The sequence below is a fragment of the Eptesicus fuscus genome, chromosome 14, assembly GCF_027574615.1.
Source record: "Eptesicus fuscus isolate TK198812 chromosome 14, DD_ASM_mEF_20220401, whole genome shotgun sequence".
Classification (NCBI taxonomy): domain Eukaryota; kingdom Metazoa; phylum Chordata; class Mammalia; order Chiroptera; family Vespertilionidae; genus Eptesicus; species Eptesicus fuscus.
Genome location: NC_072486.1, coordinates 42,340,257 through 42,356,737, shown reverse-complemented (window position 1 = coordinate 42,356,737; position 16,481 = coordinate 42,340,257). Strand labels below are relative to the sequence as shown.

Genomic DNA, 16,481 nt, shown 5'->3' with positions numbered 1-16,481 from the left:
AATTATTGATAGGAAAAAAATTTTAAATGCCACATTACAGTGTTAAATTAGGTCCAAGGTGACTTCTTAAATGTATTTAATATATGCTTAGGTTTTTTGTGACAACTTTAACATAGAAAATTCAATATGCATGTTTGAACTTACACTGGAATCACATACGATGATATACATTTTCAGTAAGTATATTTGATTTAGGTGGTCTCCAAATTACTTACATATGTGACTAGATTCAGCTACCACCAGGTGGGGGTAATGCTGTGCTCAAATCTAAATGTTCTGAATAATGGGCTTATGCTTAGGTATGGGTTTGTCTGTTGTAAAGATAAACTTATTAAAATTACTCACACACAAAAGCCTTTTTCTTTTAACTAATTGAATTTAATGTTACTAAAATTTATATTTAACAGATGATATCCACACACCATTTATGATACTATTTTATTGGTTTTATCTTTAATCACACAGTGTTAAGAAACAAAACCAGGATAACATCCAGACAAAAACAAAAACAGCTTGCTTTTTGTAAACTTTAGTATTTTCTTTTTCACACACTTCGAAATTTGGTAGTATTTCTAGGTATATGTGTTATTACGCATGGTCATTTAATGCTATGGAAGCTTTTTATGTTACCTTACTGGAATATTTATTAGTGTTCTCAAACTCTGATAAGATTCTGTAAGCTAGTAATGAAAATAAAAATTTTCATTTCTTGGTCCTAAAGGTTTTTCTTTTCCATTTGGTTGCTTAAGTCTATAGTTCTCAACCTCTTTTCTGTTCTAATATTAATATGTTCAGTTGTAATAATGAAAACGTATCTTAAATTAACGTAAGTAGTACCTCTGAAATACTAGGCTTATTATTATATTTACTGTTCCTTTTTGTTGATTGTTTTATTGACTTTTTTTTACTATTGGTATCAGCCTACTTCTTAGTGAATTGAAGCTTTGGGTCTCCAAGTCTAATATTACATCGGAAGATTAGGTGGGCCATTCTACTTTTCATCGTTATACTTGATTGCTTTATGTAAAAAAAAGTCTAGAACTATTAAAACAGTTTTTATCAGTCATTGGTTTGGTAAATTGAAATTAGCTATAGTCTAAGTTAAAAGGATTCAATGCAAATATATGATTATTAAAGGCCCAGTCACGAAATTTCATGCACTGGGGCGGGAGTGGGGGGGGGCGTCCCCTCAGCCCGGCCTGCACCATGCCCTCTCACAGTCTGGGACCCCTCACTCCTTACCACCTGCCTGCTTGCTACTCCTTAAGGCTCGGCTTGCTGCTCCTTAGCGCTGCCGCGGAGGTGGGAGAGTCTCCTGCCACTGCCACTGCCACTGCGCTCACCAGCCATGAGCCTGGCTTCTGGCTGAGCCGTGCTGCGCCTGTGGGAGCGCAGTTACACCAGGGTGCAGCTCCTGCGTTGAGCGTCTGCCCCCTAGTGATCAGTGCGCATCATAGCAACTGGTCATTCCTCCGTTCGTTCCACTGTTCGGTCGATTTGCATATTAGGCTTTTATTATATAGGATGATTAGAAGTATACATATAGAATTTTACATTTTAATACCCTGTAAACAACAGGGCATGTAGACTGGCAGGCATGGTCTTCTGAGAGACGTGTTTATTAGTAAAATAGGATACAGTTACATTTTAATTTCTTTTCATTTATTTTACTTCAATGAATCAGAAGTATGTTTTCCTACCACATCCAAATGGAAAACAATGCTGATGATATAATTTTATTATCACAGTAGGAATGTATTCATTGGTCAGTGGTGATGATCTATATTATTTCCATATTAATTTTATTAAAACTAAAATAACCACATTTATCATTGAGTATGATATTAGCTGTGTGTTTTTTATGTATGGTCTTTATTATGCTGAGGAAGTTCACTTCTATTTCTAATTTATTGTTTTTATCATGAAGGAGTGTTGAATTTTGTCAAATGGTTTTTCTTTTTTTCTTTTTTAATTTTTCCAGGTGATTAACTTTATTGGTTTTTCATCAATTGAGACGATCATGTGTTTATCCTCCCTCTTCATTATGTTAATGTGGTATATATTATTGGTTGATTTCTGTGTGTTGAACCATCCTTGCATTCTGGGATAAATCCCCCTTAGTCCTAGTTCTTAGTGCACTGCTGGCTTCAGTTTGCTAGTATATTGCTGAAGATTTTTGCATCTATAGTTATAGTGGACATTGGCCTATTGTTTTCTTTTCCTGTGGTGTTTCTTTGTCTGGCTTTGGTATCAGGTTAATGTTGACCTAATAGAATGAGTTAGGAAGTGTTGCCTCTTTTTCATTTTTTTGGAAGAGTAAAAAAATTTGATATTAATTCTTCTTTAAATGTTGGAAAAATTCACCAGTGAAGCTATCTGGTTTTGGGCTTTTCTTTGCTGGAATTTGTACTTTCTTTTGTGTTAATCAGATACTTTTGTATATTTCATTTTGTTTTGTCTATTTGTGCTTGCATTGCATTTTAGTCTTTTTAGATTCTGTTATGTTCTACTAGAGGCCTGGTGCATGAGTTGTGCACCAGTGGGGTCCCTCAGCCTGGCATGTGGGATTGGGCCAAAACTGGCTCTCTGACGTCCCCCGATGGGTCTCTGTTTGCAAGAGGGTGCAGGCAAGGTCAAGGGACCCCACCGGTGCATGGTCAGGGCCAGGGAGGGATATAGGAGGTTGGCCAGCTGGGGAGGGACTGCAGGAGGGCTCCAGGGCATGTCTGGCCCTTCTCGTTCAGTCCAGATCGGCTGGACCCCAGCAGCAAGCTCACCTGCTGATCGAAGCGTCTTCCCCCTGGTGGTCAGTGCATATAATAGCGAGCGGTTGAGTGGCCTTAGCATATCATTAGCATATTATGCTTTGATTGGTTGAATGGCCAACCCAACAACAGGACACTTAGCATATTAGGCTTTTATTATATAGGACTAGTAGTCTGCTGCACGAATGAAGATTCATGCAAGAATGGGCCTTTGTTCCCTTGGCTGCCGGCACCACCTTTGATGCAAGCGTCCTGCCCCGTTCCCGGCCGCTCGGGCGCCTGCTTATGCAAATTAACCCACCATCTTTGTTGGGTTAATTTGCATACCCACTCGATTGGCTGGTGGGCGTCTTGAAGGTACACTCAATTAGCATGTTACTCTTATTAGGTAGATAAGAATAGCTTTGTTGTTGTTCTAGTGGCAGTTAACTTGTCTGGTCTCAAACTACACATTTTTTCTTCTGTTTCTTGTAGTCTTTGTCTCTGCTCAGTTCTTTCAGCTTACCGTTGTTGCTTTTGTAAGCTAGTGCTTGAAGGATCTTCCCTGTATCTCTGTAGTTAGCTGTCACTAAGAATTTGGGCAGAGTTGATACTAAGATTATGGGCCTCACATCTCAGTACATTTTTTTTTTCATTCAGAGTTTCCTTTCTAAATTTGCAGCTGCTCTCTCACCCATGAGCCCTGTCCTCTGACACCTCAAATTAGTAAGGCCCTAGCTTTCTGCTGTTTGAACTATGCACTGTTTGGGAAATGCCATCAGTCTGAAAAAGCAGTAAACATACATATCTTAACAGTCTTTTAAGGGCATACTCCCATCTGATTTTTGCTTGCTTTACTCTGAATCCTTTCATATCCCTCCTGCATGTGAATTTTAATGGTAATCCAAGGATTTGGGTCCTGCTCCTTCTGTAGCTCTGTTGTTTTTAGCATTTCTTCCCCTAAACTTATAGCTAATCTGTCTGCCCTGAGTTCTGTTCTATGTTGTCACTAGATCAAAAAACTATTTTTCTGTTTGCAAGAATTGTGGATATTGGATGGTGGTGTTGGTAGGAGTGGTGGTAATGAGTCCCCTCAAGCAAAAAGCCCAAACTTGCAATTCTTACTCATTGCAGTATTTGTATTTCAAAGGTAACTTTCCAGTACCTTCAAATAGTGGGGTTTTAAAAATGATTTATCTAAATTTAGAAATTATCTGTGGGCAACTGTACCTGACCAATTCATTCTGCCATTAGTGGAAGCAAGACTAAATTAATTTGTATTTGCTTGTGTTTCTCTTATGCACTAAAAGTCCATAAAATTGAGTGAGCATTATAAATTTCATAAAAAACTATGTAGTATTTAAAATATAATTAGAGGTATTGTTAAATGCAGACTTACATTTTATGTATGTGAAATCTGTATTTCCAAAGAATAAATGCAAACAAGAATGTTTCATAGAGTCTAAATAATTACAAATTTAGGACAATAAGGTTGCCAAATAATTTTATCATTACTTTGCCTTTTGGAAGCTACTATTATTCAAAGTTTATTACTGTATTTTCCGGCGTATAAGACAACTTTTTAACCCAGGAAAATCTTCTCAAAAGTCGGGGGTCATCTTATACGCCAGGTGTCATCTTATAGGGGGGGTATATCCCAAACTCTATATTTTAACTGGAAAAGTTGGGGGTCGTCTTATACGCCCAGTCGTCTTATACACCGGAAAATACGGTACTTTGTTTTGAAAAGATGACAGATAACAGTTTGGTCATTACCAGAGGGAAAAGGGGTTGGGGGAGACTAGAAAAGGATTAAGCGGGTGCGGGGTGAAGGGGGATAAATGGTGATGGAAGGAGACTTGACTTGGGGTGGTGAACATACATTACAATATACAGGTGATGTATTATAGAATTGTAACCTGAAACCTATATAATTTTATTAACCACTGTCACTCCAATAAATTTAATAAATAAACTTTAAAAATTAAAATAAATTTTACGCTTCAGAAGTTAAAAAGATTTTGTTGCCTGTGGATTCCTCTAGTATGTTTATGGTTTCCCGTCTTATGTTTAAGTCCTGTATCCATTTTGAGTTTATTTTTGTGTATGGTGTAAGTTGGTGATCTAGTTTCATTTTTTTGCATGTATCTGTCCAATTTTCCCAACACCATTTATTGAAGAGACTGTCTTGACTCCATTGTATGTTCATGCTTCCTTTGTCAAATATTAATTGAGCATAGTGGTTTGGGTCGATATCTGGATTCTCTATTCTGTTCCATTGATCTATATGTCTGTTCTTGTGCCAGTACCAGGCTGATTTGAGAACAGTGGCTTTGTAATACAGCTTGAAATCTGGTATTGAGATCCCTCCTACTTTATTCTTCTTTCTCAGGATTGCTGTGGCTATTCGGGGTCTTTTTTTATTCCAGATGAATTTTTGGAGAGTTCTTTCTAGGTCTGTGAAATATGCTGTTGGTATTTTGATGGGGAGTGCATTCACTGACACTGCCCCTAGGGCAATGGAAGCTAAAGAGAAAATTAACAAATGGGACTACATCAAAATAAAAAGCTTTTTTACAGCAAAAGAAACCATCAACAAAACAACAAGAAAGCCCACTCTATGGGAGAACATATTTGCAAATGCTATCACTGATAAAGGTTTAATCTCCAACATCTACAGGCAGCTTATGCAACTTAATAAAAGGAAGATAAATGATCCAATAAAAAAATGGGCAACGGACCTAAACAGAATATTTTCAAAAGAAGACAGAAGGAAGGCCAAGAGACACATGAAAACATGCTCAAAGTCACTTATTATCCGAGAGAAGCAAATCAAAACAACAATGCGGTACCATCTCACACCTGTCAGAATGGCTATCATCAACAAATCAACAAACGACAAGTGTTGGCGAGGATGCGGAAAAGAAGGAACCCTCGTGCACTGCTGGTAGGAATGCAGACTGGTGCAGCCACTGTGGAGAACAGTATGGAGTTTCCTCAAAAAACTGAAAATGGAACTCCCATTTGACCCAGTAATCCCACTCCTGGGAATATATCTGAAAAAACTAGAAACACCAATCAGAAAGGATATATGCACCCCTATGTTCATAGCAGCACAATTTACAATAGCTAAGATTTGGAAACAGCCTAGGTGTCCGTCAGCAGATGACTGGATCAGAAAACTGTGGTACATCTACACAATGGAATACTATGCTGCCATAAAAAAGAAGGAATTCTCATCATTTGCAGCAGCCTGGATGGAATTGGAGAACATTATGCTAAGTGAAATAAGCCAGTCAATGAAAGAAAAATACCACATGACCTCACTCATTTATGGATAATAAAGAACATTATAAACTGATGAACAAAAAGATAGATACAGAGACAGTAAAGCATCAAACAGACTGTCAAATTATAGGGGGAAGGTTAGGGAGAGGTGGGGGAGATAAGAAATCAAACGAAGGACTTGTATGCATGCATATAAGCATAACCAATGGACACAAAACTCTGGGGAGTGAGGGCATGTATGGGTGTGGGGTGGAGGGGGGCAATGGTAAGATGTGTACACATATAATACCTCAAAAAAAAAAGTTAAAAAGATATGTTTTAAAATAAATCCATTTCTTTGGATCATTTTCGTAACTATTTAGTAATCTAAGGCAAATTTTTCTAAGGCAAATTTTTACTTAGAAGAGCAGCAGAAAAACTATGCTTATAGAAGTTATTATTTCTCTTTGCCTAATCTAGTTTAAAGCAACAACATCCTTTCTTTAGTCTTTGGATATATTTAATATGGGGATTCTAAGATTCTTTATGATGTGTCTTGCACTCATGGGTCTTATCACCATTTTAACAAATTGGTTCTGTTTTCTATGATATAAAAAGTGTTGTGTTTTTTAAAAAAACCTTATCTAAGCCTGTGTGTCTTCCAGTGTGACTTTAGCTTTGTGGGAAGATTGCTTTTAGATAAAGATTTGTGGGACGTTGAGGGAATGAACAGAGAGAGAAAAGCCTAAATGTAGAAACTAGTGATAAATTTAGTTTACTCAGCTTTGAATAAGTTCTGTTCATATATTTAGATATTCTTCCATTTTAGAAGAGGTAAAGATTTAATGATAAGTAATTTAATGGATTCCTTGATGGTGATAGTATTTAATGAAAATTGCTCTGTGTTTTGAACTCTAATGTGTTTGAGTCTAACAACTTTTTTAATTTTAACCAAAGGACAATGACACTTGCGAGTGTCCCCCCCCCCCCCCACGTCCCGTGTGGTTCAGGGTTCGGGATCTGGAGGAGGCCACACACAAATGAAAGAGACTAGAAAATATTAATTTGGAAATATTGGGGGCCAGGCGGGAGCCCAGCTCAAGGGGAAGGACTTCACTTTGCTCCGGCCTAGAGATCCCTTTTATTAAGACTATGGGATCCACCCATAGCTCTAGGCAGGCAATTCCAGTAATAGCCAATCAGCAAGGGTTTACATAGGTGGAGGTTGCTTTAGCTATCATTGTCTCAACTAGACAGTGGGTGGTTGGCTCTGACCTTTCAGAGCTTCAAGATTGACCAGCCTTCTGGTTTCCTTGTCCACACCTCTCTCCTAGTGAGGACAATGGGCGGCTTCCGACAACACTCTCTGTGGTTTTGTTCCTGACTTCAAGTCAGTGCAGGTCAGCAAGTATTGTGTGGTAGGCACAGTAATGCATGCCTCCCCACCACTCACAGTTCACCCCCTGCCCCCGCTCTTCCCCCCCTCCACACACACATACACAGTTCACAACCTAGTGCCTGGAACCTATGAATGTGTTACTATACATGGCAAAAGAGATTTTGCAGATGTGATTATGGTAATGAAACTTGAGATGCGGAGATTTTCTCCAATATCTGGGTAGATTATTCTAAATATGAGTTCTTCAAAATAGAAACAGAGGCATGGGTAGATAGAGCAGACTTATAGCTATGGGGGGTGGGTATGGATGAAAGATGGTGAAAGGAATAGCCAAAGAACAAATACTAGTATGCATAGCCCATAGACACAGAAAACAATGTGGTGATGGCCAGAGCGAAAGGGGGATAGGGGTGCATGGAGATGGGCAAAGGGGGGTGGAAAATGGGGTCATCTGTAATAGTGTCAACAATAAAAATAAAGAAAAAAACTGCAAAAAAGGTGAGTTATTAAAAGAGGAAGAGGAAGGCAAAGGAGTGGATCAGAGAGATGCAATGATAGAAGAGGCAGAAAAGGTTTGAAATATGAAGTACTTAACCTGCCATTGGTAGATGGCTTTGAAGATGAAAGAAAGGGTCAGCAAGCCAAGGCATGCAGATATCCTAGAAGCTGGGAACTGTCCTCAACTGACTGCTAACAAGGAAATGGGGACCTCAGTCCTACAACCACAAAGAACTAAATTCTACCAGCACCTTCAATGAGTTAGAAACAGATTCTCCCCTAGCACCTCAGTTAGGAAACAGATTGTCCCTTAGACCCTCCAGAAAGGAATCCAGCCATGCCATCACCTCGATTTTTAGCCCGTTGGGACCCATTTTGGACTTCTAACCTCCAGAATTGTAAGGTAATAAATTTGTAGTTTTCAAGTCTTTAAGTTTGTGGTAATTTCTTATGGCAGCAAGTAAGAAACTACTAATACATATGGCATTTTCTGTACCGTATCAGCTATCTGAAAGGAGGATTATTTGTTTAGGAAGAAAGAGAATGACTAATTTTTTAAAGATTTGCCCTAGGAAGACATTAGAGTCAAACAAAATAACACACACACACACACACACATACACACACACACACACACACACACACACACACACACACATCATATGTTTTAATGTCCTGCCTCTTCTCACAGAGTAAGAAAGTGTCAAAGTTAAATGAGATTGGTAAGGAACTAGATACATTTTTTATACTCAGATACAAAATGTTAACTGATGGTTTCAAAGTAAAAGTAAATAGCTATAATGAAATACTGCTTATAAAGTATCCTGATATTACCGTTTTTCTGTTGCTTTCAAGAAATAAATAATGACCTTAAGCCCCATTAATAGCGCTTACAGGTAAATAATTTGAGAATTAAAGAAAAGTGCTTTTTATTCTGACCTGATTTTCATACTCAAGTCTGTACTTTAGGGAGAGATAGAAATATCAATGATGAGAGAGAATCATTGATCAGTTGCCTCCTGCACATCCCCTTGTGGGGATTGAGCCCCAACCTGGGCATATGTTCTGACCTGGAATTGAATCATGACCTCTTGGTTCATAAGTCGACACTCAGCCACTGAACCACACTAGCTGGGCTGAAACCTGTATAATTTTATTAACCAGTGTCACCCCAATAAATTCACTATAAAGGAAGAAAAACAAAAAACACAAAGTAAATTAATACATTAAAAAAAAAGTGTTTTAGTGCTGTGTCATAACCTAGATCCTCCAGTTTGGTTCAGTTACTCTTCCGGAATGGAAGACTACCCAAGATGATGATCTCTTCTTAGGAAAATAAAGGAGAGAAGTAACCTCTGCTTGGTTTTCTCCATAAATATTGAGGTGTGTTAGTTGCATGATAGAGGGCGAGGTAAGAGAGAAGGTAGTTTATTTATTTATTTTTATTATTTTTTTAAAAATATATTTTATTGATTTTTCACAGAGAGGAAGGGAGAGGAATAGAGAGCTAGAAACATCAATGAGAGAGAAACATCGACCAGCTGCCTCCTGCACGCCCCCTACTGGGGATGTGCCCGCAACCAATGTACATGCCCTCGACCGGAATCGAACCCAGGACCTTCCAGTCCGCAGACCGACGCTCTGTCTACTGAGCCAAACCGGTTTCGGCAAGTAGTTTATTTTTTTATAAGGTGTGGGGATACTTAGCAATAGCCACCTAAAAGAGACTTTCCACCTAAAACTAAGTAATAATATTGTTATTTTATTTTCATATATTTTTTTGATTTCAGAGAGGAAGGGAGAGGAAGAGAGAGAAACATCAATGGTGAGAGAGAATCATTGATCAGCTGCCTCCTGCACGCCCCCTACTGGGGATCGAGCCCACAACCCGGGCATGTACCCTTGACCTGAATCGAACCCGGGACCCTTCAGTCTACAGGCCAATGCTCTATCCACTGAGCCAAACTAGCTGGGGCTAAAATTGACATTTTAGAGTGAGTTAAACTATGGCAATGAAAATAAAAACTGAAAAAAGAAGTAGTTGGAAAAACTTATACGAAGGGTAAATGACTTATGAATAAATCTCGTTGAATGGGCACACATAGGCTAGTTATTTTAATGTAACAACCAGAACAACACAGCTTTCATAAACTTCTCTCATCAAAGTAATGCTCACTTTACTAACACTTTAGAGACTGTAAAACATCATAAGATTATAACATAAAATATCATAATTGTTTCTTCTGCTTTGTGCTTTGTAATTAAGAGAAAGGAGAGCATGGGCTTTGAAACAATCTAGACCTTGATTTTAAATACAATTTTCTTTCCTCTTGCTAACTGTGAATTTCAACAAGTTAAATTCTCTCTCAGATTTCAAAGCGCTGTTGGGTAGATTTAATGACATCATGTTTCTAGATTGCTTTTGACCTGGCCTAGCATATAAGAGCTCAAATAATGTTTTCTTTTTATACTTCTTTTTTTAGAAATAGATGTAAAGAGTGAATTTATATTTTGAAGGTCATGTTGTTTACACATAATTTGTAGTCATGTGTTCTCTTGTGCAGAAATCACATCATATAATGTACATTTCTCACTCATTTTTTTCGGTGATAAAATATTAAAGTATTACTATAAAGATGATTTTCTGTTTCTTCTTTTTTTAAAATAAATCTTTATTGTTTAGATTATTACAGTTGTTCCTCTTCCCCCCCCATATCTTCCCTCCACCCCCCTCCCCACTGTCCTCATCTATAGGTGTATGATTTTTGTCCAGTCTCTTCCCGCACCCGTCCACACCCCCTTCTCCCCGAGAATTGTCAGTCCACTCACTTTCTATGCCCCTGATTCTATTATATTCACCAGATTATTCTGTTCATCAGATTTTTTATTCACTTGATTTTTAGATTCACTTGTTGATAGATAGATATGTATTTGTTGTTCATAATTTTTATCTTTACCTTTTACTACTTCTTCTCTTCTTAAAGAATACCCTTCAGCATTTCATATAATACTGGTTTGGTGGTGATGAACTCCTTTAGCTTTTTCTTATTTGTGAAGCTCTTTATCTGACCTTCAGTTCTGAATGATAGCTTTGCTGGGTAGAGTAATCTTGGTTGTAGGTTCTTGCTGTTCATCACTTTGAATATTTCTTGCCACTCCCTTTTTCTGTTGAGAAATCAGCTGATAATCGTATGGGTGCTCCCTTGTAGGTAACTAACTGTTTTTCTCTTGCTGCTTTTAATATTCTCTCTGTCTTTTGCTCTTGGCATTTTAATTATAATGTGTCTTTGTGTGGTCCTCTTTGGATTCCTTTTGTTTGGGGTTCTCTGCGCTTCCTGGACTTATAAGTCTAATTCTTTCACCAGGTGGGGGAAGTTTTCTGTCATTATTTCTTCCAATAGGTTTTCAGTATCTTGCTCTCTCTCTTCTTCTGGCACCCCCATAATTTGGATATTGGTACGCTTGAAGTTGTCCCAGAGGCTCCTTACACTATCTTCATATTTTTGGATTCTTTTTTCTTTTTTCTTTTCCGGTTGGGTGTTTTTTGCTTCTTTGTATTTCCAATCTTTGACTTGATTCTTGCCATCCTCTAGTCTGCTGTTGGATCTCTGTATATTATTCTTTATTTCAGTCAGTGTATGCTTAAGTTCTAGTTAGTCCTTTTTCATATCCTCGAGGGACTCACCAAATTTATCGGCGGTTTCTAGAAACTTCTTGGAAAACCTTGTAACTGTGGTTTTGAACACTATATCCAGTAGTTTGCTTTCATCTATTTCTTTCATTTGTGACCTGTTTCTTTGTCTCCACATTCTGGCTGCTTCCCTGTGTTGATAGAGTGGCTTTGTGTGCTAGGTGTCCTGTAGGGCCCAGTGGCTCAGCCTCCCCAATTACCTAAGGTGGACACTCTTGGTGCACCCCTTTGTGGGCTGTGTGCACAGTCTTATTGTGGTTAAGCCTTGATTGTTGTTGGTATCACTGGGAGGAATTTACCTCCAGGCCAGTTGGCTGTGAGGATCAGCTGTGTCTACGATGGGAGAACTTCTGTGCTGGAGACACCCTTATGAGACAAGACTTGCAAAAGCCTCTGTTCTCAGCTTGGATGGGGTGGAGTCTCAGGGCGGAGCAGACAGCAATGGCTTCCCGTCTGCCCTGTCCTAAGAGGCCCCTGTGTCTCAGTGTCCCGTGGTAATCGCTGCAAGCACCTCTGAGAGAAAGCCGCCCTTGAGTTCCGCCCGCTGCTAGACAGTTGAAAACTTTCTGGTAATTTAATGTAAATAGTCTACTATTTTAACAATTTGGTCTTTTTTTTTTTTTTTCACTAGTGTAACTATCCTTTGATGACCATACTTGACTACATTTTTGCAAAATTATTTGTTTTCTTAGGATACATTTTGGAAGTTGAATTTCTTGGTCAAAGGTTATATTTAAGATTTTGTTTAATATTTCAAAATGAAATGTATTTCCAGTACCAATGTGAAAGAGCACACCACAGCTTAGTCATAATTAGTAGACATTAGCATTTTAAAAATTATTTGCTAATTAATTATGTGAAAAATTGTATATTAATTTGTTTTATAACTTATTCTAATTTTCATTTGTTTTTTGCTGTCTGTGGTTGAACAGTTTTGTGTTTGTTTTTCATGGGGGAGGGGCTACCTGTTTTTGTTCTTGGCCCATTTTGCTATTGCTGTGTTGATTTATAAATATTCTTTACATAATAGAGGTACATTTGCATTACTATATAAACTGTAACTTTGTTTCCCAGGCAGATTTATCTTATTTGATATTTTATGTATACCTTTTAAAGTTTTATAGTTATATTTGTTAATCTTTTACTTAATGGATTACTTTGGTTCCTCACCATAATATTACAAAAATATTCACTTACATACTTTTAAAATATTTTTATGTTTTTATTGTTATCCATCTGCAGCTTATTTTGGTATAACTTAAACACATATAATCACCACATTTCACAACACCAGGCAGTGGTATTCACTGACCTTGAGGGTAGTAAGCAGTTGACTTTATTTTGCCATGTTTAGTTATTTCCTCAGTACCACATAATGAATAATATATCACTTCATCTCATATTTTAATTATTTCATTATTTCACAGTACATTCCTTTATTTGCTTGATTTTTTAATGGGTTTTCTGTTATATCTCAGTTGACTATTCTTATTTTCCTTTTTAAATCTTGAAGTTAAGTATTTTTGTTGTTGTTGCATTTAATTATTTTTTACTTACTATTTACATCTAGATTTTTCCCGTATTTCCATTCTTATTGTTTTTAATAGGAAAATAGAATTAGACATTCATTTTTTAATGACATTTTCTCAAGGCTGTGTCTTTGTATAACTTTTGGGTTATCTCTAATTCTACATTTGGAAAACATAGAGATGTTACTACTACTAGTTTTGGATTTTAATTTCTAATAAATATTATGTTGTATTTTAAGTCTCGATGAAACGTATCTGATGGGACATCTGCTGTGATCAGGGGATGAAAATGAGCAGAACTGTACTTTAGAAGTGGAAAATGGAAATTGAGAGATTGAGATGGAGAGACCAGGTCAGAGGCTAATATAATGGTCTAGGTATTAGGGGCTTAAACTATGATGATAGAAATAAAGTGTAAGTATATATATTTTAGAAGCCCTCAAATCTAGAAAGACTTTCACTGGGCTTGGGTTTAAATTAAAACTTTTTTAGCCTGACAGGATTATAACCTATTTTCCAGCGTGATGTCTCCCTGCTTCCATATTCATAGTCTGTGCACCAGCCAAATTGGATTGTTCCCTGGTCTGGAGACTTCGTTTTCTTCTGTGTAATTGCTCATGATTGTGTCTCTGCCTGATATGCTGTTGTTGCCTAGGTGGCATCAGCCATCTCATCCCTCAGTTTAAGTTCCTTTCAGTTGCTGTTTCCTTTCTGCAGCTTTTCCAGGTACATGTGCTCCTTTTCCTTTCAGCCCTGTTGCTCTTCATTTGTACTCTTAATGGTAGCTGTACTTTGCCTTGTGATATCGATGTTGACATATTTGTCTTATTGCCACCGCTTCTGTAAGTGCATGCAACCCTACCCTTTTATGTAATGTTCAAATTTGGGCAAGTGAGGGCTAAGTGCTATTATAATGGGCCATTTAAAAGTGCTTTTATGATTTTTTTAAGTGCTTATAAGATAACAGACTTGTTTATGATAGTAACTAGGATTTTTATGGTTATTGCTCCTTGACAATTTTGTCTGGATGTTTTTTGTATCTGCCTACTAGATCCTGTGACATATGTTATTCATTAAGTTTTTAGAAACATTTATGTGTTATAGAACTAGTAGGCATATTTGTTAATATAAATGGTATGATAGAGTACCATATTTAAAAGTAAAAGCTTCTTGTATCTTATTTTTTGTATTTACAACAGTGATAAAATATTTATATGGTGTCTTTTACCATGTAGTTGAAAGCACAGTTCTGTTAGCTCTTATTGTATCTATTCTAACTGTATCTTTGAATCATCAGTAGGAAGATGTTTTAATGAGGATCAGAAATATCAGGCAAAGTAGATTATTGAAAATTGGTTGATGAAAATTCAGGCTTTTAAGTTGTCATTTTAGCACTTGCTAACAGCTTCCTTTGTGCAAGAGTGGAGTGTCAATCTGCAAATGTTAGTCTTTCCCTCAGTTCAGGTGGCTATTCAAGTTTATGGTTTGCACTTAACCATTTCCCTGGCAATTGTTTTTTTCCCAGAATTTTATTGAGACAGAATATTTATGGAAGATATTTTTGAAGGCTAATTAATCCATCCATTTCTCTTGACTACTGCATCTCTGCAGGTTGGGGAGTGTGGGGTGGTGGTGAGTTAGTCCATCAGAATTACCAGGGGGCCTTGTTTGTTTGATTTTAAGAACACTTGTCTTCAGTTGGAAGTGTCACATCTCTCTTCCAAGGAGTCTGATCAACCCCTTAGATGTGTACAAAATGATTGAGATCTACTGTTCTAGAATCTGTCCTTGGAGTAAATCAGAATAGGGTTTTGTACCTGGACATTATGTTATTCATTTCCATATAATTATTTTTATTAAATTTCCCTTCAATTTAGCATAATTGTACAGTGAGGAAAATTGTAATCATATAAAGATTTCTTGTTGCCTTTTCTGTAAAGTTGTTGTGGCCATTTTTGTATGTTGAAGCACATAAGAAACAAGTTGTAGAAACATTGTTTACACATTATATACTTTTTTAGAAGATCCATGAAAGACAATGGTCTCTGGTTTCAGTATTAAGAATATTTTGTACTTCTACCGAACAGCTAGAGGATTTTTATTTTATTGATGCTAAGAGTCCTGTAATCAACCCCTTTTCTCTCTTTATATTACCTAATAGAAAACATAGGTACAGTTTTGACTCACTTTTTACAAGAATGTAGGACTTAATGATAAGTAAGCATTTTGCATTTTCATTTCATACCAGAGTTAATTTTTTTTTTCATTTTTTCAACCTTCTTGTTCTAACTTTATTACTTATTTTCTCATTTAATTGTATCTAAAATTATGGGCATTTAAAAGTTGTCTTATCTTTTGAATAAGGCAGAATATGAGTAAATAAAATTATAAGTAACATTTACTAATTTTACTTTCTTACTTTTTTCTTAAGACTAAGAATAGTTTTAGTTTTAGTTTGGGTTACACACTCTTTTGAGGATCTTATTGATCTGTAGATGTTTGTTCCTGAGGAAAAAAACACATACCCATGAAATTTTGCACACAATTTCAGGACACTTATGAGACTCCAAGAAAGCCAATGCCAAAGTCATTGTTTATCTGGAATATATTATTTGGTAAATGTTTTTCTATAAGGTGACAATAGCCAATCACCTGAACTGTTATCTTTATATGTTTAAATTGTATTCCCTTGGAGCCCATTTTCAATAATACTAGCTTGTTATAATTTGGTTCTATTATTCAATGAATGAAAATGCTAAAAGGAAGAGTTATAGCCAAAGATGATAATATCAGTATTATTGGAAAAAATTCTTAGTGAAAGGGTTAATAAGAAATGTCCCCAGGGTAGGTAGTGTTTATTCAGTACATTTGAATTATTTATTGAATATAAGTGTTACTTAAACTGTTATACAACTGAATAGGAAATTAAAGTTGTCATAAATTATCAAGAGTAGCTGAATATTCACTAAATTGTGTTGATGTACAAAGGAAATTAAAATAACGAAGGGAAAATGTTTGACTCAGACCATCTACCTAACTTCAGTGACATCTATTCAAAAGATATGCAAAATATAGGCTAGTGTTTTCACTGAAAATTTATTTTAGAAGTATTCCTTATCTCTATGTATAGTATTTTGCTTTAATAAAAGTTTTATATTGAAATGAGCAAAATGTTCCAGTATTGTACTTACCTTTTGATCAGAGTAAGTTATGAAATTTTATAATTAGCTGAGTTACTTGGCTGAATGAAGTAAAAGCAAATAATACCTTCTGGTGTCATGTGTCATGCTTAGTAGCTTTTTGCCTTCTGAGTGTATGATTTTTAAAGGAAACTTTTTAGCTAGATAACTTCT

The 16,481-nt window shown here is 36.5% G+C and overlaps 1 protein-coding gene across 2 annotated transcripts in view; it reads left to right on the top strand.

The window, feature by feature from the left end:
- The window catches only part of COG5 (component of oligomeric golgi complex 5), a 215,715-nt gene that overhangs the window by 33,853 nt on the left and 165,381 nt on the right, over positions 1 to 16,481 (top strand). The window lies entirely within an intron of this gene.